General features: G+C 38.0%; 1 pseudogene; it reads left to right on the top strand.

Moving 5' to 3' along the window:
• Positions 1-34: 34 nt before the first annotated feature.
• On the top strand, positions 35-27,390 carry LOC146166576 (ATP-binding cassette sub-family C member 4-like; annotated as a pseudogene).
• The last annotated feature ends 522 nt before the right edge of the window (positions 27,391-27,912 follow it).

Genomic DNA, 27,912 nt, shown 5'->3' with positions numbered 1-27,912 from the left:
GTTTGGCTGAAACATGGTTTGTTCCAATGAGCTGCGTCCAAACCCTATGAAGAAGGCCAACATATTTTCCTACCTGACTTTCTGGTAAGCAACACTCAGCATGGAGTTTAGAGATTCTTGTTTATTAACGAAAGAAAACTGACTAGGTTTGATTAGCCGTTTTTCTATTTTAAGAAATGTCTTAAAGTGGTCGGGGTGACGGGGAGGGCATAAAACAACATCAGAGATTACGTCACAAGTTACGTCATAACGCGACGTCACAAAGTTACTTCTAAACCTGTAAAACTAACTTTTTGGCAACTCAAATGATAAAGGCGTTATTCACTTTGCGCAAACCGATTAAATCTTCGGAATATAGCGTTTTAATTAAAAGCAACACCTCTTTAACCTAAAACACAAAACAAGCGAACTGTGTGGTGTTTTGATTCAAGCCCCCCACCCCCCCACTATTTCAGGAAAAAACAACATAAAATATGACGCCACAAAGTTACTTAAACGTAATGGCTTAAATAAGTAACTTAAAAAACGTGACGTCATAAGGTATTGGGCTTTCGAACACCACAGAGTTCGCTTATTTTGTAAAACTTTTAGATTGGAGAGGTTTCAATGCAAAATCTTCATTACAAAGATTTAATTAATTTAAAGAAAGTGAAAAAAAAACGCCTTTATATCGTTTACTTTATTTTTCAAGGGTGCGATGTAACGCACGACCCTTTGGGCTAAATCTATTTATGGAAATTGAAGTGTTTTGTATTTACGTATAGTTAAAAGAGGCAAAAGGGCATTTTTTTATGAGGGAAAATTTAATGTTAAACAATACCTATACGTGTTTTTTTATTTTTATGCTTTATTTAAAATCTTCTTGTCTGACGGTTCCTAATAATTGTACTAATCGAATAGTTTCCATAAGCATCAAAACACCACGTCAAATGTTTAACTTTCGCAGGTGGATGAACGACATGTTTAACCTCGGCAACAAAAAGAATCTTGAAACTCGTGATTTGTACCAACTTTTAAAGAACGACACTTCAACAGCAATCTGCCAACGTTTGGAAAGGTATAGTGTTCTAATATCTGTCTCTTAATTTTCTTCAATAAATAGTATCTCCAAATATAGCCTACTTCTGTAACTACCGCAGATAGTTTATTTTTACGTATAGTTGACAACAGGGGAGTATCAAAAAAATCAAGGATATCCAGCTTCCGAGGGGCTAGGCCACAGTTGTTATTAATACATATGTTTGTGTATCTTTCATAAAACTAAACTACATTTTATTCAACAGACAATGGAACCAAGAAATGAAGAAAGCGAAGGATTCGGGCAAGCGTCCAAGTCTCATGAAAGCAGCATTCAGGACTTATCGCTATCAGTGGATAAGTTACGGCGTGTTTGCCTTCCTTAAAGTGAGTTACGATTTTGGAGCATAATGGTTGCATGTTGAAAATGAATAAAGAGTTATTCGAAACGTTTAAAATGATACTTACTTCTGTATAGGCTTTAATGTTCTTATTATGAGTTAAGATTGGTTTTAAACTATTGGAACCCTATTGCAAATGTGATTCATGATGACTTTTGTGTAATAATTAAAGCTGAATCGTTAAGGTAAGTATATTATGTATTGTGTCATGTTTTTGAAACTGTTTTAAAATCTTAATCTATTGGAATTAAGTTGCAACTGTGTTTCATGATGACTTATGTGTAATAATTAAGGCAGAATTGTTAGAATTTCATTATATAAAAAATATTCAAGTAGGCCATTAAACGTGTTTTATAGATTTCTTGACGCCACTCCCAAAAAAAGTGATGTTCACTAATTGAAAAAACAAGACTTTTAAAAAGCTACGGTGCTATTAGGCTAAAACATTCAAATTGTTACCTATACAAACTTCTGTCTACGAACGATGTGTCAATTGATTTGTTATCATTATACTTTAATATAAAGAATGTGCCCTTGAAGTAACAATAATTCGTTCACATAAATGGTTTCAATCTTTTTCTTTCTTGCCTTCGAAAGGTTTGTTGGACTCGGCGTCGCCCCAAGTGTTTTGCAATTTAAATCTCTTTGCGTTTGTTTAGGAAACTGTCGCTGTTTTAAATCCTCTCTGGGTGGCCGGACTTATTGGATACTTTGAAGGAAGTTCAACATTGACAGAAGCCTACCTCTATGCGGCTGCTATCACACTCACAGCTGTGCTTTTCACATTTCTTCATCAGTGGTACTTCTTCAAATGCGATTCCATTGGCTGGCATCTTAGAGTCGCTACGTGCGCTCTTATGTACAAAAAGGTAAATACAATAGAGCTATGTTGAAAAAAGTCTATCAAGAACTAAAGTGGTGTAAATCGAAAAATATTTGACCCGGTTCAAAAATGTGTCAAGTCGAAACCAGGTGTTTTAAACAATAACCATATCCCAGTAAAGTTCTGTTCGTTCTACCAACTGAGCTACAAACAATAGCATCATTGTCTGCTGCACTCTGTTTGTAAAGCTATTTGCGGCGAGGTTCGAACTCACGACCTTAGCTACACAGGGACCGTCATCCAACTGAGCTAGCTACGCTCAAGGAACGGCGAGTCGAGAAACAGCCGCATCACGGTTGCCTGCTGCATTCTGTTTGCAAAACAAGCCTGTGTTGAGCTTCGATCTCAAAATTATAACGGGACCATCGTTCTACCAACTGAACACAGTTTTAAACGAAGCTGTTCGAGAAACGAATAAAGCATCATTGCTCGCTGCACGCTGTTGGTGCACAGCAGGAACTTCATAGTAAACCATGCATTTCTAGTAACTTACAATATTTCAAGCATTGCAAAAATATAACGTCAAGTCAAATCATTTTCCCCACATATTTTAGTAAGAACAAGTAATGAAAAAAACATTTTTTTTTCAGTTAAATCTGTTTGTGACAAATTAATTCGGGAGCTGCAAAACTAGACAAGATTGACTAATTGCTATATTAATTTCCATGTAAACTGTTGTTTATAGATTTCTTGCCACATTTGAAAATATTTTGGCGATTGTTTGTCAACCAAAGAGTTCACTATTTTTGCGAAAATCAGACGCGGTTTTAAATTCGAAACAATTATATTAATCCTTGTTTAACCAACGTGCTTTTCAGACCCTTAAACTGAGCGGCAAGTCACTTGCAAGCACAACCACAGGTCAGATCCTAAACCTTGGAGCGACCGACGTCATAAGGTTCGACTGGGTATGTCTCTCTTGTGATACATATTTTTTCATGTGAGCACTTACGGTCGTTCCAGTGTTATGTGTTTTTATGCTGCTTCTTAATTACGGCTTCACGTTTGCAAACTAAGTGTGTGTGTTGTGTTTGGGAAAGCTAATATTAGTGTTTGTCTGTCCCCGCATGAGAAAGTTAACAGAACGCTTATTGTTGAATTAATCTTAGACAATAATCCGTAAAATATCGCAAATTGCAAGGCAATGTGCCCCCCCCCAAGTTTTCCAATCAGAAAAACTTACCTTAATTCTTGTTCCCCTCACAAGCTTTGGTGTCCCATATCTATTTTTAATTAAAACTTTCTTTTTCGTTCAGTTTTTCGTTTTTCTCCATTATATCTGGCTTGGACCTTTGCAAGCAATGGCGGCAATCTACTTGCTTTGGCGGGAAATCGGAGTCTCCTCATTCGTCGGATTAGCGATCATTGGCGCTGGGATGTTTAGCCAGATCGTCATTGGTCGACTGTTTGGCAAAATCAGGTTAGGATTTTAAATACTTTATATTTATACGTGTACTACGGTCTGTAGATGACATACGGTGTGTTATGATACGTAAGCTGTTATATTTTATCAAACAACGACTTTAGATAGGCTAGATTACAGTTGTTGAAGTTATACGACTGTACGTGTATACATCTTTTATTAAATTTACTTTTAACTGTAATTCCCGTCATTATAAGGTTGTTTGCACTAATAGGATACAAGGTTGTTTCTCGACTCGCCCCCCTCTGATCCTGTGCAGCTCAGTTGGTAGCGCGACGGTCGCATGACCGGAGGTCGTAATTTGAACCTCACCACAAGCTTGTTGTTTTTATAGCCTGGCTTGCATGACAACCCTTCATTGATCGATTCCGTTAATCTGTTGAAGACTTACGTTGTACTTTTTATATGCATTGACAATATGATTACATTCAAGGTTTAAAAATCAAAGCAGTTATAGTAGAAGCCATACTATTTAATTAAAATTACTGTAAATAAGTTATCCTTTTATGGTTAGAGTTGAGTAGCACTTTAAATGATGCATTGTGCGCTTAAGCAAGCCGAAGACACAACTTCTCAATCCATTGTGATTGGCTCAAGTTGTTTTTTAGTTTAATATTAGGGTTCATTTAACCCCGCATATATTCTTAGAGGAAAGACAGCCGTTCAGACTGACAAGAGAATCCGAATGATGAACGAACTGCTTGCGGCCATGAGGATTGTGAAGCTCTACGCTTGGGAGAAGCCCTTCGCCTCCTTGGTTGGGTCAGTTAGAAGGTAAATTTGAAAACGTGTCTTTGAGATTTCATTTTGACATTAGAGCATCCTAGTAACAAATTGTTGCTAACCACGCTGAATCGAAATATTTTTGGAATGAATTTGAGGGTTTAGGGCAATTGTTAAATAAAACTGATCCATATTTTAAACCACGAAGTAATGAAGTCAAATGCGCATGTTAAATATAAATAAATATTTATTCGAACTATTGAAACATGCCACCTGTATATTTAGCTTCGACATTTAACCTTCGTCTAACTTAAACCTCAAGCCAGTATATTAAGACAAAACGTTCACAAACGTCATCTCTATGGTCTTGGACATCATGCTTCAACATAATTAGAATAATTTTGCAAGAAAGAATTTACGTATGGTTATCAGTTAAACAAGCGTTTAAGTTTAGAAAAGTTGAACAGGATATGCTCTTTAAGCTATTTCGACAACTGCTCAATCATAAAACACCTCCTCTGCTTGTTAGATATATTCTCCTCTTATGGGTGTTCGACGTCATTCACCCTAAAGAAGTTGACTAGGTCGAAACATTGCAGAAGATATAGATTTACCGGAGGAATTGTTTTTAAATAAGACTATGCCTGGTGGCAATAGTTTGTACTATAACATAAACACAAAGCAGGCAGCAAGTTTAGAATAATTTTGCAAGAAATACTCGTATGGTTGTCAGTTAACTTACACGTTTAGTTGAAGAGCAGTTGAAAAAGAATTGTTCTTTAGGCATATTCCACCACTATACAGGCTTGACTTATAGTTGTGCAAAAACAATCCAGCTTTTTTTTCTTTAGACAGGAAATCAAGCGATTTATTTTCGGGTCTTACTTGAAAGCTTACAACTACGCGATGACGTATATATCTTTTCGCGTCATGATTTTCGCCACTTTTGTCGTTTACGTCAAACTCGGAGGCCATCTTCTACCCTCAAGGGTAAGTCAGTTTTTCTTAAGATTAGGGGTTTAAGAAACAGATGATCAAGTTGAAGAAATCAATTTTGTTTGGGAACCTGCCTTTGCGTACTGTTGTTGAAAACAATTTTTAAAGTAAAATAGTAAAGTATAGTTAAGTACAAAAACATATTCTGACTCTTCAAATATTAGTACAAATCCATTGAAGATTTTTCTTTAACCAGGAAGTACATATGCCAAAGGAAAATATGCAATTCTGAGTTCAAAATTGGATTATAATGCAAAGATACGTGAATGTTAGATCGAATTCTTAATTTTTCATAAGTCGTTTTACTGTTAAAGTTTGTTTTTTTAAATTACTTTTTCAACGTATTTTAATACCGATATTTAACATTATAGGGTATTTTGTTCAGCATTTAACGTATCTGTTTTATATCTAGGTGTTCTATGCACTTGCGTTGTTCAATGCTTTTCGCGTTCCGCTTGGCGTGTTTCTTCCATTAGGTGTCGAAAAACTGGCTGAGACAAAAATCAGCTTCAAACGAATCCAGGTATAGTATCAAACACCTATCTGAATAATTAAACTTGAAGTTGTATGTTATGTTGTATCATGACTCCAATTGTTTGTTTAAGTAGGCTCTTCATATGTTTCCCGATATGTTTGTGTAAGTAGGCTGGAAAAATAAAGGGTATTGTACCCACATACCTTTTCGGTACCAGCATAATATTACTGCTGGTTTTAATTTTGTAATGCATTTACCGTATTCTGGAGAAAAGGATGTGACTGTCCTTCTTATAGGTTTTTATCCGAGTTACAATTTCCTTACCACTTTCGTAGGAAGAGGCTGTAAGAGTATTAAAGGCCATACAGTTAGCATTTTGAACGTTCGAATATCTTTTTGTAACTAAATAATTTAATGATTTATTTGAAACGTTCAAAATGCTACTTCTCCTGTATGAACTTTGATATTCTTCCCACGTCGTACTCCAAACACCAACCATAATGTTCCATAAACATTCGCAGGAGTTTTTAATGCTAGACGAGATTAAGAGCTCTGACTTTTCCAACGGGTCAGATGTCGTCGAGGTGAATTCGAACACGAAACCCTCGGAAGAATGCGACTCGATCGCCTTCCAAAACTTCACGGCTTCCTACGAAGACGTTAACCTTGCATTGGTCAAAGATGCGGTAAGAACTTAAATTTTAATAGGTTTAACTTTTATACTGTTTAATGTGAGGGGTATAACATCATGCTTGTCCAGGAATTTGGAATATTTTAAGAGCTTATATAGTAAAACTAAAGGTGGTCGATTTTAATTTTGAAACTTTGTGTTATTTCAAATTTAATTTTTGTATTTTGCTAAATTTTTAAGAAGTATTCTTTATTGCCATTGTGTGGAGCTTAGTTAGCTATGAAATCATTTTATTTAGCTAAATATTGTTATTTTCAATTTCAGGAAGACGCGAAGGTTAAGAAGGACATTGTTCTCGACAACATTGACTTGGAATTTCAGCAAGGCCAGTTGATCGCTGTTATCGGCCCAGTTGGTTCTGGAAAGGTAAGAAGTCTAAACAAATCTAAGCAAACTGCATTTCATGAGAATCATCCACACTTGCGTTGTTCAATGCTTTTCGAGTTATGTTTTTGTTAAGACAATAAAATGACAATCTTGTGTGCTAAATCATTTTCTTTCTGAGAAGTTATTTCTAGATTAACAGTAAAATACCTTAATCTCTTTCAGTCGTCGCTGTTAAGCGCCATTCTGGGGGAACTCCCCGCCAAGTGGGGTCAAATCAAGAGCCGGGGTCGGATAGTGTACGCGGGTCAGGTCCCCTGGGTCTTCTCGGGGTCAGTGAGGGAGAACATCCTCTTCGGGGAGGAATTCGAAGCGAAGAGGTTTGATGACGTGGTCAAAGCATGTGCTCTTACAAAGGTTGGTTGACTGCGTTAAATAGCAAATGGTGTTTTAAAGTTGCTTGTTTATGGATTCCAAAGGTTGCTATCCTTCACAATTTTTGTCGATTTTTTATTTCAAATTTACATAAACATTTGCAATTATAAAAAAACGTGTATATCCATTTGCCTATCTATAAAAAGATGTGCTGTATTTCTGTCAAGTTGCGTAAAAAGTTTGTATATTAATTGTTTACGTCATACTATTAGTAATGTCATAACGACAAACTGTTTATAGTATCATTTTTTACCGATATTGCTTTGTAACGAATCATATGTGTTGAAGCTATAATCAGGAAACAAACTAAACAGTAATTTCATTTAGAAAGTTTGCTTATTTATTCTTTACGTCTTACTAATAGCTCAAATAGTCTTGATGATAAACTGTTTTTATGTATAATTTTTACCGATATTGCTTTGTAGCGAATCATATGTGTTGAAGCTAAAGTGAGGAAAAACTAAAAAACTAAATACTGAAACGTGAAATCTTATCTTAACGATTACTTGAAAAGCTAAATATGGCATTCACATAGCTATGAACAAACAATTAAAACTATTAAACAAGGTCATTATACAAAGTAATTTCAATTTATTCCAAGGATTTGCAATCCCTAAAATCCGGCGACCAGACGCTGGTGGGTGAAAGGGGGTTACCCTGAGCGGGGGCCAGAAGGCCCGGGTGAGCCTGGCCCGGGCGGCCTACAGGAGGAACAGCGGCATCGTGCTGATGGACGACCCCCTTAGCGCGGTGGACGCCGCTGTGGCTAACCAGATCTTCACCGAGTGCATTTGCGGATTTCTGAAGGACAAGGTATGACGTCATAAGGCTTGACGTCACACGCTAGTCGTACCGACGCAATCATCTTTGGCACATTAGGTTGTGGCGTTGATTTTATAAAAATATAGCATGGCGACGATATTTTTAAATTCGTGTTTATCACAAGAAAGTTTTTGCACTGAGCTAATGCGTTTTTTAGTGAGCATGAATATTTTAAAGAGTGAATTAGCAAAATACTGAATGCGTTGTTTGTAAATTAGTACTTAAAAAAATGTCAAAATATAGAAACTAAATGCGAAAAAACTAAATTCGAATCGCCTCACTGTTTTTTCTACTTTGCAAAAAAAAAAAGGTTATACACTTTGTTTAGGTTTATTAGTAAAGCTTAATTGATAGCCAATTTTGCAAGTGGCCGAGAATTTGAGAATTTCTGTATAATTTTTGACATACTGCAAATAGTATTGTCTTCGTTTTAAATTATACAAAACTGCGCAAGTGTTCTGATGGTTTTGCGCAGTGCTGTATAATTTAAAACAAAGGCAATAGTGTTTGCAGTATGTTAAAAGTTATTCAAAACAACTTAGCAGAATTTTCATTACTTTTCAAAACTATTTTTACAAATATTTTATGTAAAGCTTGTTTTATACGCCACGCAATGTACCATACAACGAAGGCGCAATAGGTTTGCGTCAAATAATGTAGCTGTGTTTCTAACTAATGCGTTTTTTTTAGTAAGCGTGAATAATTTAAAATTAGCAGAATATCGAATGCGTTGTTTGATCCGCACAGTGACGAGACACAGCAGATAAACTATTACCGAATGTACTTTCTGATTTACAACACGGATATCTGTCGCATGAGTGGTAGTTATGCGAAAGAGCTATTCTTACATCAAAAACATTACATTTAACGATAATAGCAACACGTTTTGTCGTACAAACGTCGCTGTTTCGAACCAGCTGAAAAACAGCTTTTCACAGATCCGCGTTTTGGTCACGCATCAGCTGCAGTTCCTCAGAGACGCCGACAAAATCGTCATTTTAAAGGAGGTGAGTCGACTAACAAGGCACCACTTCAGGCCAGTGTTGCAAACAAGTCGTGCCGATAAGGTTTAAGGCCAATTTAAGATAAGGTTTATGTCCAATTCAGTAAATGGCAAGTCAAATCCCATTCCAAATAGTTACCGTAACAAGTCATTGTATTAAAAAGTTAACTTATATTCAAACACAGCTTTTACAAGTTACATAATTGTATTTAAACATAGATATTATACTTATAAAATTATCCAATCAACTTGATATCACAAACCTTCCTCAAAAGGGCAAAGTTGCTGGGTTCGGGAGCTTTACTGAGCTTCAAGCTGACGGGACAGATTTCGCGTCGCTACTCAAGCATGACGACGATGACCAAGCGAAATCCAACCCAGGTATTTTTCGCGCTGACCAAACTGTTTAGAAGATTAATGATACTTTGCTCTTGAGATGTGACTCTCTAATTTTTTACCCGGTTAGCGTTTTTGCTTTCTTGAATTCATTGGGAACGTCATGAATATTTTAACAAGGATTAATATCTATCTAAACATATTGTAAAACGTTTATTCAAGAGTTTTCCTAAACTGGTGTCCGTGGAACACTTCGGGTTAATGAACGAGTTTTTCAAGTCCATCAAGATCTTATCTTGATTTAAATCTTGGTGTATAATTTGAAAAATAAACAGAATCAAACAATGGGTTCAGCTTAGAAACGTATTTCGGCTTCTTCTTGAGTATCTAGAAACTCTATTTCAGTTTCACATTTATAGTACCGAAAACAGCCGGTTTCTCTAATATACTGGTTTGCGACGTCAGACATGTATTTAAAATGTGTTGAGCGGATATCTTAAAACTTCCTCACTAATACAAGTTAAATAACCACGGCTGTAGAGGTCAAAGCATTTTGCTCACTTTTCCAGCTAGCGGTACAATCAAAAACAGTCTCAGTGAAAACATTGCTCAACAACAACTCTTCTGCAGATTTCATTGCGATGGTACCCTTACGACAAGGCAACAAACTAGACTTAATCGACGTTTTATACAAACTAATCTATTATGAATGATAAAACTCATGTTATAATGTTAATATTATCTTTTATTGTGACGTCCAAAATTTTAGGACTGTCACGCATAGGCTTACAAGTTAGCAAACCTAGGCTTTTGCCTTTGTCGTAGGTGACGTCATCGGGCACGATGAGTCAGAAATTCACAACTGTCCTCTAACTGCACAAACTGTGGTTTTCAGTGTTATATTATGGCGATGAAGGTGAGAGAACGGTGCACGAATTCGGCAACGGATAAACAAATACAGTTCGTATCCAAAGAGGGTTCATTCCAAATCATGACATAGAAAGGCGTTTACATCATACAGAACATGTTGGAGTTATACAGTAGAGGACACATTGAGATTTCTGAAGTTCACAGTACCTAGGTGTTTAGCATTACGGTGTTGGTTTAATCGTCTAAACATTTAAAGAATAACAACAAACAAAATGTTACCAAAACACTTTACATAACTAGACATTAACTAAATTGCAATTATCTTACATTAGCGAGCATATACACAACTAAACTTAGCCGATTCCAACAGATAACTGCCATACGAAGATTGCAACAGAAAGTGAACAAAGACTGCACTAAAAAGGGGTGCGAAAACAAAGCCGAAATACACAAAGGAATCATACCATAACGCATGGTTGCACTTGACAGAGAAGCATAGAAAACTTAAATATTGTTATTTTGTCCGTAACATTCCGGCCCCAAAAATGTCAGAAAGCATGGAGAACATTTTTCAAAACAAAGACGGAGAAAAGAACAAATGGTACACAAACACAAATGTTTTGTTTAAAAGAAACAGCTGGGAAGCCAAAATTCGATTATAAGTTTCTCAATAAAACTAACAATGAACATTGCAATCTTGGACTGAAAAAGAAACAAGGGCACAAATGTTATTCAACAAGACACTGACAGGAGTTTCATAAAATGCACAGTTCAAATGCTTCATATCAAACTACAAATTTGCACCAATATTTGTTCTAGGAGGTAAACAGCAATGACAAGTTTAGGCAAGGCAATTTGAAGATGACAAAATGGCATGTAAAGGCTAGAATAAAGCACGTTCAAAATAAATGAAAACATACATTAGGACCACCAAAATGAAGAAAATTAGGAGTAAGCATAAAGGACTAGTAAGAATCCATTTTCACAATACTTGAAAATCACATTTTAAGAAACACAATGAGTAAATTGAAATGTTGATAGAAACACACAGTAGGCTATCTTAAGCAACTCCTTAATACTTGATAATGAACATTCAGGCAACACAATGGGTAGTGGGCAGCAATATGAAGTATGAAACGTATTCGGAATGTTGGCATTTAAAAAATAACACAACTTCACAACACAGGCATGTAAAGTAAAAAGTACGGCAAGATGAAGGTTCACATAGGTAGCAACAGGTTTGCAAAAATGACATATGTAGAGGGATGTGATAAAGAAATAAAAAGAATGAGCAGCTTACAAATAGAAACAGCATGCAACGAAAGTAAAAACTTAACCACGTTCCAGCAAGCACAGCCTTCGAATGTCCCTCCTCAAGGTTAAGCCATGTGTTCGGACTCGAACCCTCCGTACAACTCCATCCTGATCAGGAATGACCTGCTTAACCCGTCCTATGGGCCATGCTCTTCTCTTTGTGTTAGTATTGATTACCAACACAACATCTCCGACTTTGAAGTTGTTCATCGGTTCCAACCATCTTTTTTCCAAAACTGGTCACTAAGCCATCGTACTGCACGCCAGAATTTCTTGTCATCATCTGTCTTGTGTACTTCCTTTCTTTCATGTAACTCGTGGTTAGCTTGAATGAAGTTTCTTTTGTTAGTGAACTTGGGTTTAATGGTAGACCCTCTTCTGAGCAGAAATGTCAGAGCGTCACTACCACCTGGTTCCGTAAAAACCTCAGATTTGCCAGAATGCTTGGCAGTCCTGTCAAACCCAATCGCAAACTTGCGATTAATGCAACGGCGAGCTTTCTTCGCTTGTGGCTTTCCCCAACCAAGTACTTTCCTTGGTTTTCCCATTTCTAGGTGATGACTGGTCTTCTCAATGTAGGCTACTTCTGAAACAGCGACCAACCCATATCAAATTGCCTCTGTTTCTCAAGAAGGTGTTTTTTTGCTTTTCCACAATCCAAAGACAGCTTGTCATCCTTACCTTCACATGGTAACGCAAGCTGTCTGTCTTCCTTTTTTACAGTTGAATTCATCATAGAGATTTCCCCTTTGTCCTCAATGAACATAGAAATGCCGTTTGGGCACAGGTCATCTGTGGTAAACCGTTTACCACAGCTGTCCTCTGGCGCATCAGTGCCAACTAGGGTCCATCCAAGTCCAGTTTGAATGGCTGTTGGCTGACTTGGTTTTCCATACCGCACTTCCCGAATGGAATGGGCTTCTTGTGCACCGGCCCCAATGAGAATATCCACTTCTGCTTTGGGCAACTTTTGAAAGGTAAGTCCCCTTAGGTGCGAATGACGCTGCACATCTTCCATTGTAGGTATCCTCTCCTTTAGTTTAGGTAGACTATTCACAGTAAAGGCATCCTCAATATGGATTGAATCAGTCTCCTGAATCCCTTTCAGAGACAGCCCAACTTCATATCCTTGCAGATCCCTACTGCCACTTATGCCAGCGAGTCTTCTGGTAACTTGTTTTCCTTCTAGCTGAAGTCTTTGCTTTAGACCCAATGTACAGAAAGTAGTGTCCGAACCCTCATCCAGTAATGCGTATGTCTCCACTACTTGATTCGGGTTGTTTCCCCACACTTGGACTGGTACCACCTTGAGTCTAACTCTGTTCCTATTTACATTGGGTGTAGTTACAGCAAGATATGAATGACATTCTTCTGTAGGACTGTCAGATTCCTCCTTTACCTCAGTTGGCGTAAAGGTTTTTTCTTCCCTTTCTTGTTCATCACTATGTAGAAGGGTATGATGTGATTTTCCACAGGATTTACATTTTGTTGAGCAGACACATTTATCTGCTTTGTGGCCTCGAGAAAGGCAGTTGAAGCATAAGTTGTTAATTTTAACCGCAGTCCAGCGGTCAAGCTGTTCCTTCTTCTGGAACTCATCACACACCCATAACGGATGCGGTTTGGCGCAAACCACACAGGGTGGAGGATCCTTCTTCCTAGACCTCTCTAGAGGTCTAGATTTTTCTGCATGGACTCGTTTTGGGGAGCCTGGAGTGGTTTGTGTCGAAAATGCAACATGTTTGCTCTCCTTCTGTGGCTCGTCCTTTGTTTCCCTTTCCTCAACGGGTGTCATCGATTCAGCAAAAATGTTGTTAGATTCTTTGACCTTTTTGGAAATGTATGCAGTTAGGTTACCAAATGTCACACTTCCATTCTTCTGATAAAGCGAGCTGGCTTTAGAAGCAAATTTTTCCTGCATGTACTTGGGCAATCGTTGAAATATTTGAACTAAGAATTGGGGGTAGTCTAACTGAGACTCACAGCCCAAAGATTGGAAAATCATAAGAGCATTTGTCATGCGTGAGGCTAGTGAACGAAGACCGTCTTTGTCTCCGACCTTGATTGCAGGACCATTCGTCAGTTCTTTAACATGTGCATTTACAACTAAATCTGTGCGCCCAAAGTTATCCTTTAATAACTCACGAGCAGTAGCCAGACCCAATTCGGATGGGCTCTGGGCACAACACCCACTGACAACGTCATATGCCTTTCCTTGGCACATGTCCACCAAGTACTGAAGTTGTACAGCAGGATCAGGAAAATGCTTTGTGATAGTCTCATCAAATCGCTTCATAAAGTTGTGGTATTGCATTGGATCCCCAAAGAACTTTGGTAGCTCTCTTTTGGGCAAAGTAAATCCATGCAGCATGGTTTTAGTACTCTTCACCAAATCCACAATGGCCTTTCCATAGTGAATGTCATCTTTGGCAAAGCTCTCGTGTGAGAGAGAAGGTTTGTGGCAGGAGACCGGCCCCATTGAAGGACTGAAAGCCCCCTGCATCGTGTCAGTTTGTCGGCACATAGGTTGCGCCTGTGAAGGTACAGGCAAGATTGGATTGGCAGATACATTTTTTGGTGATTTTTGATGGGCAACAGGGTACTTAGGCTGCGGTACAATTGCTGATTCTGGCAGCAACAAGGGGGTGAAAGCAGGAGTGGTCTGCCTTTCACCAGGCATCATATAGTCCATCGGGGCCAGGTCACGGGCAGCCTGCTGTAAGTGAGCAGAACTTCCCATCCTGGAAGCATCTATCTGATTTAGTGGGGACAGATTCAACCTGTATTCATGACTAGAATCACAGGATCCCACCGGTTCAGCCTCGAATGCGACCAGGTCAACCTCATGCCTCTTACGCTGCATCTTGAACTGTGCTTTGTAAGATTTTTTCCGATGAACCAATTTTGCCTTGGCCAACATTGCCTCAGCCCTTTCCTCTTCCCTTTTCCTTTGGGATGCTGCCTGCTCCATTTTCATTTTGAGCACCTTCACCTTAGCATTTGCATCTTCCTCCTGCCTTCTTCTTGCCTCTTCTTCTCGTATTTTGCGAGCATATTCTTCCTCTTCTCGTCTTCTTCTGGCCCCTTCTTCACGTCCTTTGCGGGCAAGTTCTTCCTCTTCTTGCCTTCTTCGGGCCTCTTCTTCCCGTCCTTTGCGGGCAAGTTCTTCCTCTTCTTGCCTTCTTCGGGCCTCTTCTTCCCGTCCTTTGCGGGCAACTTCTGCCTTTTCTTCTCCAAGCATAACTCTCAGTGCCTCCTCCTCTTCCTTGGCCTTCCGTTTAATTTCTTCAGCTATCCTCTTGGCTTCATTAACCTCATCAGCTGATACCTGAAGTGCTAATTGTGCCTCCGTCTCGGCCTGCTTGCTTTGCAGCTGAGCAAGGCGCAGCTCCCTTACTGAGCGTGTGCTGCTTCTGCTAGACCTTGAAAAGGAGCCAAAGAATTTCACACTAGATCCCTTAGAACGACGTGAGTGATGGGAAGACCTAGAGCTTGCCCTTTCGGAATAAGATGATTTACATGATTTTCGACTGGTAGACCCAATCTTGGCCGTGGCATCTTGTATAAATGCCTGATACTTATCATTAATGTTGTCCCTGCTTTCTTCCAGGGACTCTATCTTGTCCAACGCTTCCTGCTGTTGGGTGGGCAGTGATAATGGGATTGCAATATGGTATTCTCTGCAGCAATTTAGGCATTTTGTCAAGGCACTGTCGAAGGTTTCCTTTGCATTCAGTACTTCCTTGAGATTGGCAACATCTAGCATTAAGTGACATAAAATATTTTTTGCTCTGGTAACAGCACCCAGCAGCCCACTTCGTGATGATTTTAAAGAACGTAACCTTTGACTTAGTACCCCCTCTACATCTTCGTTGGAGGATATACTAGAATTTGATCCAGGCATTTTGCTTACAACACCATAAATGCTACACAACAAGTTTCAGACACCTTGTTTCTTGGTAACAGGAGTCTGGTTTCTTCAGAAATGATGTGACGTCCAAAATTTTAGGACTGTCACGCATAGGCTTACAAGTTAGCAAACCTAGGCTTTTGCCTTTGTCGTAGGTGACGTCATCGGGCACGATGAGTCAGAAATTCACAACTGTCCTCTAACTGCACAAACTGTGGTTTTCAGTGTTATATTATGGCAATGAAGGTGAGAGAACGGTGCACGAATTCGGCAACGGATAAACAAATACAGTTCGTATCCAAAGAGGGTTCATTCCAAATCATGACATAGAAAGGCGTTTACATCATACAGAACATGTTGGAGTTATACAGTAGAGGACACATTGAGATTTCTGAAGTTCACAGTACCTAGGTGTTTAGCATTACGGTGTTGGTTTAATCGTCTAAACATTTAAAGAATAACAACAAACAAAATGTTACCAAAACACTTTACATAACTAGACATTAACTAAATTGCAATTATCTTACAATAGCGAGCATATACACAACTAAACTTAGCCGATTCCAACAGATAACTGCCATACGAAGATTGCAACAGAAAGTGAACAAAGACTGCACTAAAAAGGGGTGCGAAAACAAAGCCGAAATACACAAAGGAATCATACCATAACGCATGGTTGCACTTGACAGAGAAGCATAGAAAACTTATATAAATATTGTTATTTTGTCCGTAACATTTATAGCTATTACTCGTGCTATGCACTATGCCTATATTGGGTAGTCGAATGGCTTTAATTGGATTTTTTTCTAGGTGATGAATCGCACAAGTCCAACGAGTTGGATTTAATTGGTGTTTCACAACAGCAAGCGGATGAAAAGGTAGAAAGTAGTTATTTTATTGAATTTCTTGAACTGTGCTTTGTAAGATTTTTTCCGATGAACCAATTTTGCCTTGGCCAACATTGCCTCAGCCCTTTCCTCTTCCCTTTTCCTTTGGGATGCTGCCTGCTCCATTTTCATTTTGAGCACCTTCACCTTAGCATTTGCATCTTCCTCCTGCCTTCTTCTTGCCTCTTCTTCTCGTATTTTGCGAGCATATTCTTCCTCTTCTCGTCTTCTTCTGGCCCCTTCTTCACGTCCTTTGCGGGCAAGTTCTTCCTCTTCTTGCCTTCTTCGGGCCTCTTCTTCCCGTCCTTTGCGGGCAAGTTCTTCCTCTTCTTGCCTTCTTCGGGCCTCTTCTTCCCGTCCTTTGCGGGCAACTTCTGCCTTTTCTTCTCCAAGCATAACTCTCAGTGCCTCCTCCTCTTCCTTGGCCTTCCGTTTAATTTCTTCAGCTATCCTCTTGGCTTCATTAACCTCATCAGCTGATACCTGAAGTGCTAATTGTGCCTCCGTCTCGGCCTGCTTGCTTTGCAGCTGAGCAAGGCGCAGCTCCCTTACTGAGCGTGTGCTGCTTCTGCTAGACCTTGAAAAGGAGCCAAAGAATTTCACACTAGATCCCTTAGAACGACGTGAGTGATGGGAAGACCTAGAGCTTGCCCTTTCGGAATAAGATGATTTACATGATTTTCGACTGGTAGACCCAATCTTGGCCGTGGCATCTTGTATAAATGCCTGATACTTATCATTAATGTTGTCCCTGCTTTCTTCCAGGGACTCTATCTTGTCCAACGCTTCCTGCTGTTGGGTGGGCAGTGATAATGGGATTGCAATATGGTATTCTCTGCAGCAATTTAGGCATTTTGTCAAGGCACTGTCGAAGGTTTCCTTTGCATTCAGTACTTCCTTGAGATTGGCAACATCTAGCATTAAGTGACATAAAATATTTTTTGCTCTGGTAACAGCACCCAGCAGCCCACTTCGTGATGATTTTAAAGAACGTAACCTTTGACTTAGTACCCCCTCTACATCTTCGTTGGAGGATATACTAGAATTTGATCCAGGCATTTTGCTTACAACACCATAAATGCTACACAACAAGTTTCAGACACCTTGTTTCTTGGTAACAGGAGTCTGGTTTCTTCAGAAATGATGTGACGTCCAAAATTTTAGGACTGTCACGCATAGGCTTACAAGTTAGCAAACCTAGGCTTTTGCCTTTGTCGTAGGTGACGTCATCGGGCACGATGAGTCAGAAATTCACAACTGTCCTCTAACTGCACAAACTGTGGTTTTCAGTGTTATATTATGGCAATGAAGGTGAGAGAACGGTGCACGAATTCGGCAACGGATAAACAAATACAGTTCGTATCCAAAGAGGGTTCATTCCAAATCATGACATAGAAAGGCGTTTACATCATACAGAACATGTTGGAGTTATACAGTAGAGGACACATTGAGATTTCTGAAGTTCACAGTACCTAGGTGTTTAGCATTACGGTGTTGGTTTAATCGTCTAAACATTTAAAGAATAACAACAAACAAAATGTTACCAAAACACTTTACATAACTAGACATTAACTAAATTGCAATTATCTTACAATAGCGAGCATATACACAACTAAACTTAGCCGATTCCAACAGATAACTGCCATACGAAGATTGCAACAGAAAGTGAACAAAGACTGCACTAAAAAGGGGTGCGAAAACAAAGCCGAAATACACAAAGGAATCATACCATAACGCATGGTTGCACTTGACAGAGAAGCATAGAAAACTTATATAAATATTGTTATTTTGTCCGTAACATTTATAGCTATTACTCGTGCTATGCACTATGCCTATATTGGGTAGTCGAATGGCTTTAATTGGATTTTTTTCTAGGTGATGAATCGCACAAGTCCAACGAGTTGGATTTAATTGGTGTTTCACAACAGCAAGCGGATGAAAAGGTAGAAAGTAGTTATTTTATTGAATTTATATTTGTTTTTAAACGTTTCTTAAACGAGATAATTATCGCTGAAATTATTGTAAAAGGTGTGCAATAAATGTTTTTTTTTCCATAAAATATCAATTTTTTTTATAAATTTTATTCTTAATTTCAGGCGCTAAGATAGGATCTTTTAACCTTTTAAAACTAGTTTAATAAGTATTAAAATATATTTATACTTTATACCTGGCTCCCCCTTTTTATGTGAAAAATGCTGCTGAATTTTAAATTACACGGCTTAAATTTAAGTTCTTTTTTTAAAGCAATTTTTTAGTATATTTAAGTATACATATACGCCCTTTTTAAAATGTTTTTTGTATAACGTTTAAATGCCATTGTCAAATATAAAGATATTTTTTCTCAATTACAGGCGTTACGACTAGATTTTACAGCAGCTGTATAAGATTTAACTGCTTAACGTTCACCTCCAGGCAGATTACGTGGCAGACATTGCTCAAGAGGAAACAAAAGCCCAGGGAAGCATCGGACTTAAGATTTACCTGGAATACTTGGCCAGCGATAAACTGGGGTTCGCCATACTTCTGCTCATCGTACTCGTCAACCAAGCGCTCTTCGTGGTTTGTGATTGGTGGATCTCCGTGTGGTAAGTGTATTTCTGCGTTTACGATGGATATTTTGGGGCTTCGGGAAAGTGGTGTCTAGAGGCTTTACGTTAGCGCTAATTGTTTTCTTATCATGCTTTTTTTCTTTGCATTTTTTTTGTGTTTTTATGTAATGTATTTTATCTAAGAGCGTTTGGTGTCATTTGAACAGGTTGCCGAAATGTTTGTTAACAATTCCAACTGCTATCGGCTGTTTTATGATTATTAAAGTTGTGAAATCGATCATTTTAAGTATATCTTGTGACGTGTTTTCCTTCCCAAATAAACGTTATGTTTATTGCAAGGGCCAAACATCATCACAAAAGTTATAATGTTCCGCAACGATAATTTTTTGATAATTTAGAAATCGTTGTATGGTGTCGCACCATTAGCATGATTGTCAACGTTTTACCATAAATATAAAACAAGCATTTTACCCTTGGACGTTATTAAATATATTAAAGACTCTTGATTTAGTAGAATAGAGTCTCGACCAGTGTTTCATAACCTGTGGGTCGCGACGTAAAACAATTAGTCACCTCTCATTGGTTTGGGTCGCCGACGGCGGTATATGCTTAGATTTATTAAGATTCTCATCAAGATTTTTCTGCACTAGGGGTCGCGCTGACCGCTTTTCAATTTAACGCGCGGATCGGCTTCCGTTCTGAATTAAACGCGGAAACAAATCGTAAAACTCTTCCAAATTCTACTAATCTTAGATTGAATAATCACTTAAATAACTTGCTTCAACAGCAAAAATATTGATAGATGAAAATCGCCCTCTAAATATTTTTACCCTGATAAGGTCAGATGATATCTGTTGTCAAAACAGCGGTAAGTTTTACAAAGGCTATTTTATCTACTTATTATAATATAACGTGTGCCAAACATAAAAACAACAACCTGATCAAATTTTCATGTATTTTGCAGGGCAGAGGCATCTGTGTCGTTCCACGTCAACGTAACCACATCTTTATCAAACAACTTTAGCGCGAATGTTACCCTTCCATTTGGTACACCACAGCCGGAACTCGAATTCGACGACGACTACTTTATTCGCATATTGACATGTAAGCATCGCCATTTAGATTTGATATATCTGATAATTAACAGTTTATTGCGATACCGATTACCGATATTTGGACAAAAAGGTATATCGCTATTGAAACGGAGACCAAATAACGTCAATAAAATGCTGAAACAAGCAGAAAACCTTTGAAAGGTATATCTATCGGGTTTGGGCACAAATTTCCTTAGTGCTAATGGGGCAGAAGGAAAATCGTTTTTTCCTTTTTGTTTTGGTGGTAGTTAAAATGTGTGAAAAATGCTGCGGGTTAGTGCCCGAAAGATTTACGGGATTTATTAAAATGTAATTTTTTTTTAGTAAAAGGCGAAAGATTTATACGTTGTGAAATGAGAGAAGAATTCACGAGAGCAGAGTTCAAATGCAATAATTACATTCCGCAGATTTGACGGTTGCTTTTATCGTCGCCATGTTTATTCGCGCTGTCGACCAAAACCGCCACTTGCTGGTGTCAGGGAGGCGCATGCACGACAAGATGTTGGCGGCCATTCTGAAAGTTCCAATTCGATTCTTCGACACAAACCCGACTGGTAAGTTTTACCCCAACCAAATTTAAATTCTCAATGTCAAGCTAACTTCGTTCCTGAAGTTGTAATGTTTTCAAGTTGATTTTTAAGCCTTTTGCATTTTATAATTATAATCAAGTACGAGAAATTGATTGATTAGGTAAATAGTTCAGTTAAGGGTTCTTGAACTGGGGTCGGTGAACCCCGTAGGGGTAGGTGAACTAGATTTAGATGGTCCATGGAAGTCTAATTTATGGCATCATCTTTAAAATGTCATTTGGACGCTAGTCCAAGCGGTAAAAAAAAGATTTTTTTCTTTTCTTATACGAACCTCTGGTTTAGTTGTTAGAAAAGTTCTATATTCAGCATTTAAGCCACGTTAAAGGATGTTTGAAGATAAATTACCCTTAAATTCTTGGTTGATTATTCGTGAAAAATGTTCAATGATAGGTTGAATAATTCGAGGTTGTTTTAAGCAATTCGTTTTTCCTTAGGTCGTATACTGAATCGATTTTCCAAAGACATGGGACAGATTGACGAAATGCTGCCTTGGATGTATCTCGACTTTTCATTTGTAAGAAATTTGTCATTAAGTAGTAGCAATAATAAGGCGTTGTGGTGAAATTGCGTCATAAAACTCTTACGATGCACCTGTAATGTGGTAAGTATACAATTCTAGCTTGCTGTTAAACTAATCGTATTTGTCGCAAATACCACGCTTTTGCCTTGAAGACTTGAAATGATTTGCGCAATTTTGCGAGCATTGTGAATTTAGCAGGACTTTAACTCGGCTTTTGTGTTCGCTGCTTCAAGCAGAGATGCGGGGGCGGGGATGTTTTGCTCAAAGAAATCTAACTAATCAAAAAACATCAACTCTTTTAAATTCTATTGAAATACCACTTGGCATTGGGTATCGGTTATGATCGGGTCTTATCGGATATACTTTATTTAAACTAAAACTTGCTATATCGGTCGTTTAAGTGACCCGATATTATCGGGCATACTCAGGTACCGGCTGCGATTCGATATTATCGGACATAATATACACTACAACTCGGCATCAGGTATCGGCCGCAGTCCGATATACTCACGCACCCCTCCAAACTAACCGTGTAATTCTCTGCAGACGTTTTTCCTTGTTGTTTCGATCGTCATACTTTGTGCCATCATCAACTACTTCGTGCTGGTCATTGTAATTCCGCTCGTGCTTTACTTCGTCTGGTTACGTCACTATTACGTCAAGACGTCACGTGATATCAAGCGCATCGAAGCAGCAAGTAAGACATCCCTGCAACAATTTGTGAAATTTGTTTGCTGTTTAAAAGTTCACGTTGTTCTTTTTAAAACCATTTACTGGGATTTTTACTTCGATTTCCATTGTACATTTTGTATGTCCGAATTTTTGTCTTGCTACTTTGTAATATTTAGCGAGCAAGCTAAATAGTTGCGTAAGTCAGAGTGATGACCAGTAAATCAACAATTTAAACTTCATGTAAGACCTAAAATCTGTTGGCGTACAAATTTATTAAAAAAAACTTTAAAATTTAGTTTTCAAATTACATTGTTGTTACTAAGACAGAAGTCCAGTGTTCTCCCATCTATCGTCAACTTTGCAAGGAATGACAACTGTGCGAGCTTTTCGGATGCAAGAAGTCTTCGAAGAACGATTCCACGAATACCAGAACTTGCACAGCAGTAAGACTCCGTTTTATAGACCAGAAAATTCTACTGTTGTCGCAAAACACAACATTTAGATTATCACCTGTAAAGTTAAAGGATAAATAAATCCTTGTAAGAAAGAAGAGACGGGGACTTAAGTTATTTTGAAATGATTTTCAGCCTACAACACTGACACTTCTAACTGGCTTTTACATGCAAAGGAACACAACAACAACTTAGTTCCCAAACAAAGCTAAGCAAAACTTTTACATTTTTCTTGCACTCGGACTCTTTATGAACCCAAAAACAATACCAAAACAAAACCTCTACATTTTTCTCACAATTTTTTCCAGGCGCGTGGTTTCTTTTCGTAAGTGGAACGAGGTGGTTTAGTTTCCGTCTTGAGGTGATCAGCACTATCTTCATCGGAGCAGTCACTTTCCTCACTCTTATAACCTCGTCACTGGTTGAGACAAATGCTGGGAGTGTTGGACTTATTCTGCTTTACTCACTTCAACTTATGGAAAGTTTTCAGTGGTGTGTTCGGTTAAGCACGGAAGTCGAAAACCAGGTGACACCTACAGTTAAAATATCATTAAAGATTTTATCGAGGTTGCATTGTGTGTACTACTTTCCAGTGCCTCCAGCTGTCCGCATGTGAGATTCGAACTCACGACCTCGGTCAAACCACGACGCTCTACTAACTAAACTCAGCAGTAAAAAATCGAACTCTAGCTGATTGTGAAATTATAACCCAACTTCTTCAGGTCAAATTTGCCACAAACGTTCACATGATCATAAAACTTAAATCCATTTGGACCAGACATTTGTCTGGCGATCTGTAACTCATTCTGGTAAATTTTATTCGGAACAGTCCCACAAAAGGAGGTATTGTTATTCTGAAAAACAGCAACAAATAGATGCCTTTACTGTGGTCTCTAAACCAGGAGTTGGCTAACTTTGTGAGATGCGGGCCAATTTTTTTTTTTAAATTGACAAACACGCTGAATAAACTAAAAATACCATTTTATACGTTTATGATATACGAAAGATACAGAGCAAAACTTATTGAGCCTGAGTCACACATACTTTACATATTTCTTCGTTGGTAAACTTGTCATAGCAGTTTTGTGTTACCACAAGTTTATTTTCTTTAATATACAAAATAAAAAAAGATGTTTCAATACGAACTTGTATCATCATCAGGCAATATAACTAAAATATATCCAAACCTTACTTGTGTATCAAAACGTCTTTATCAAGATTATGACAATTTGGCCGTACTTTTTGGCTTGGAGATTCATTACCAAGTTGCATTACAGATCCGTGCATAGTTTACCTAAACACACAAATGGGTACATGACATTTGCTTAATCAATACACTTATCGCAGTTATTTATGTTTGTTTTTAAATATGTAAGTAGGGTAATTAAGTATTTTTTCTTTGTTTTAATTTTTGCCATAGAACTAATTGTCATCTCGGAAAAACAAGGAAATTTTTAAAATCACAAGCTAAACAAACTGTATTCGGTTTTAGATGACGTCAGTGGAAAGAATTCATCAATATTCGAAGCTGACATCAGAGGCGCCACACGTGGTTCACGGAACCGACCCGGGGCCCGGTTGGCCATCCAGGGGCAACATTAGGTTCCACGACTTGTCCTTTGCCCATTACAAACGTGGACCTGATGTGCTGAAACAGATCAGCCTTGAAACAAATCCCGGTGAAAAGGTAACTTCGTTTACCACTACTTTTAACTGACACTCTGGTATAATATTTACGTCACAGTGTTTTTTAACTTTTTTAATCGCAAAATCCTAGGTCTAGGAGCTTTAATCACCAAGTTATTTTTACTGAACGTTTTTGTAAGCAAATTGAACATAAAAAAATAGCACACAAAGTTTGAATTTATTTGATTTGATAAAAGCCCTCGTATTGCTTTCCGCAGTTTTTTTCTAATTCTGGAAAAATCTTAATCAGAATAAAATTCAATCAATCTAAAAATAAACATATAAAACTGCTACAGTTGGCGACCCAACCAAATTAAACGGCGACATAATTTTCTGTAGCGACCCATACATGGGTTAAGAAACACTGGTTTAAGACATTTTTGATTTTTGTGTAGCGTCCTCTTATTATTTTGTTCCCAGCTTGGAATCGTCGGTAGGACCGGGGCGGGAAAAAGTTCACTTATTGCGTCACTGTTCCGCTTGAATGAGCACAGCGGCGGACAGGTTTTCCTTGATGACGTCGACATTTCCACGATCGGTTTGACCAAGCTTCGCTCCTCAATGTCGGTGATTCCCCAGGTACAGAATTGTAATAAATAAAAAGGGAACTTTTTTAAGCCTAGTTTGGTCACATGAAAATATTTAGCGGCCATCACTGACCCACCGAATCTGTCGATCAATGATGCAAGCAAGACAGGCTAGAAAAAACAACTAGTCTGCAGTGAGGTTCGAACTTACGACCTCGGTTATACCAGGACCGTCGCTTTATCAACTGAGCTACGCAGACTTAGAGAGAGGAGCGAGTCGAACAGCAACTACTTTTATTTGACATTTTCTGGAAAATTTCGAATTGTGATTAAACATTAACTTGATTTGTTTTTATTCTAGGATCCTGTTCTTTTTGCGGGCAGCCTTCGAAAAAACCTGGATCCGTTTTTGGTTTACACCGACGAAGAAATTTGGAATGCTCTTGAAAAGGTAAACGACAAAACTGTGCATGTTGCTTCAACAAACGTAAGGATGAATCTGAGAAATGCTGGTTTCTGGCAAATTAAAAGTGGTGCAAATAAAACTTGTTTTCCAGTTTGTAAAATAGTCAGCCTAGTTGATTAATAGTCAGCCTAACGCCATTAAATAGCAAATTCTTCTAACGGAAGACATCAAACCAAAATGAAGACTATAAAATAATTTTGTCGTAAACTATTTTTACCATTCCCCCGCAATACGAACAAAATGATTATTTTAGAATAAAGTTAGATTGGGGATAGAACTAAATTCAGACAACAACTAAATGCGGAACAAGAAATATCTATATAACCTTTTACCTAACCCTAACTTTATGCCATCATCAACTTCATCACTAACTCCCCCAATAATCCCAACCCACTACAAGCTCATAATCTAAAACAAAGGCAAACATTCTTGTGCTTAAACAGGGTTTGGACTAACTCCGACTCCGACAAGGTTAAATATTATGCCGTTGTACATATTACTTCTGTACTTCGATAATATAGACGCCTGTTTTTCGTCATGCAGTTGCGTTATGAGTTATGAGAACAGCTTTTATTGCGTTATGAGAACAGCTTTTAGTTTAAAAGCACTCAAAAGACCTATTTCGTAACTAGGTCTGTAACCAGTTCATTTGCAAACACATCTAGACTTTCGCAGAAATTGAAGCGCCACACACTCTTCATTACATTAAATGCGTTGACCCCAGCTAAATGCTAATGTATGGAACCGGCAGGCGCCTAAGAATCACACGTATTGGAACAGCATGTTTTTTATTTTATTACTTCGATATAATAGATTACTTTGATACCATATAATATAAGATTATTTCGCTCCAGATATTGTTACTTTATAGGTTTTAGTTATGCCTCTCAAGTAAACCTTACGAAACCACTTCAAGATAGACATGCTCGTTAACAAATCCGTCCGTTTCAGGTTGAAATGAAGCAAGTGGCTGAGAGCTTCCCGTCTAAGCTTGAGATGGAACTTTCCGAGGCCGGATCGAACTTGAGCGTTGGCCAGCGTCAGCTGATCTGCCTCGCCCGAGCTGTGCTGAGGAGGAACAAGGTGCTGGTGATTGACGAGGCAACAGCAAACGTAGATCTAAGGTATAAGTGGTTAAAAAGGCAGTGGTTATTCTTCTAGTTGAAGAAACAAGTTGAGGCCCATGTTTTTTATTCGAAACATTAACAAAATGCTACTTAATTTTCTATATGAGTTTTCAGTTCAAATTGCTGTATGAGCTTTACTGTTTAAAACTAAAACTTTATATCGTTTTGCAAATCAATCCTATAGCAGTAATTACACTGATTAAAAATACAAATCGCCGTGATTTTCCGACTCATTTCCGCTTTCTAGCTTTTGTTTTTGCTAACACCTGGATAATTCTGTTTAACCCCTAACTTCACAGCTACAACCATCCTTATAAATGTTCATTTTTTTCTGTTTTTAGAACCGATGCGCTCATCCAGAAAACGATCCGCGAAACATTTAGGGACTGCACCGTGTTGACAGTCGCTCATCGGATCGAAACCATCATCGATTGCGACCGCGTTATGGTGAGTGTTTGGTTATGTAGAGAAAAATATAAGTCTTCAATCTACATTTTACACTCTGACAGTGCAACGACCTCCGGTCATACCGGGACCGTTGTTCTACCAACTGAGCTTACAGGTTCAGAGGGGAGAAATTAGTTAGTTTATTTATATTGCAAACAAGGACTGGATAGAAAAACAACTAGCCTGCGGTGAGGTTCAAACTCACGACCTCCGGCCATACGGGACCGTCGCACTACCAACTGAGATACACAGGCTTAGAAGTCGTTATTTCGAACCTTTCTGCAGGTTCTTTTATGCAGCCTGTCTTGCCGGTTGTTTGTCTGGCATGTTTGTATCATTGATCGACAGATTTAATAAGTCTGTGATGGCTTCCGGTGTATATTACAAGCATTCTTCATTACAAAATTAACATTTAACGGAATTCAAACGGAAAACTAAAGACTAACATAACAAAAATAATGTTTATCTAAAAAAAAATAAAGAATTTCCCTTTGAAGGTATTTCTACGATTTTAATTGAGCGTATACGAGTTACATTTAAAAATTAAAAATACAAATTTATTTTTGTTGTGTTATTACAGTGTTTAATGAATTCTTTCTCATTTAGGTGTTGAGTGATGGAAGAATAGACGAACTGAATTCGCCGCACATTCTACTGAGAAACAAAACCGGAACCTTCAGCGAAATGGTCAATTCTGCTGGAGCCGCAGGCAGCAAAGAAATAAAGGAAAAAGCCAAAATTGTAACTTGATTTTAAAACGATATTTTAAGTTTACACCCACTAAAATTTCGAATCACACTTTATTGTATTTTCTGTGAGCATTTAAAGTAAATATTAACTTAAGTCCGTAAACAAATGGCTTGACTTAGACTTAAGGCTTTGAGTCAAATGATTTGGGTTGAAATAAATGTTTTCATTAGAAATAAAAGTTTTTTTTCAACATTTTTAATAAAATTAGTTTATTTATCTCAATTGCACATGAAACAATTTGCTGGCCATATTTTGTTATTTTTTAGTAGAGATATTGCTCATAGTTTTAACAATTTAACATTGAAGTCATAACATGGCTTGGCGTTGAAGTTGACTTGCTCTTAGAATGAATTGACTGGGACTTGACTTGTGCAAGTAATAGGTGGAACTGGGACTCTTTTATTGAGACTTGACTTGGACTTCTGTCATTTCAAAATGACTTGTTTTTGCAAAACAAATTTTTGGTTTGTAATCGTCATTTAGAACATCAACTGACTCAAAAAAGGATTGGCTTATTTTATT

The sequence above is a fragment of the Ascidiella aspersa genome, chromosome 1 (genome assembly GCF_963924565.1).
Source record: "Ascidiella aspersa chromosome 1, kaAscAspe10.2, whole genome shotgun sequence".
Classification (NCBI taxonomy): domain Eukaryota; kingdom Metazoa; phylum Chordata; class Ascidiacea; order Phlebobranchia; family Ascidiidae; genus Ascidiella; species Ascidiella aspersa.
The sequence above is the reverse complement of the archived record's forward strand: the minus strand, read 5'-3'. Positions and strand labels throughout refer to the sequence as shown.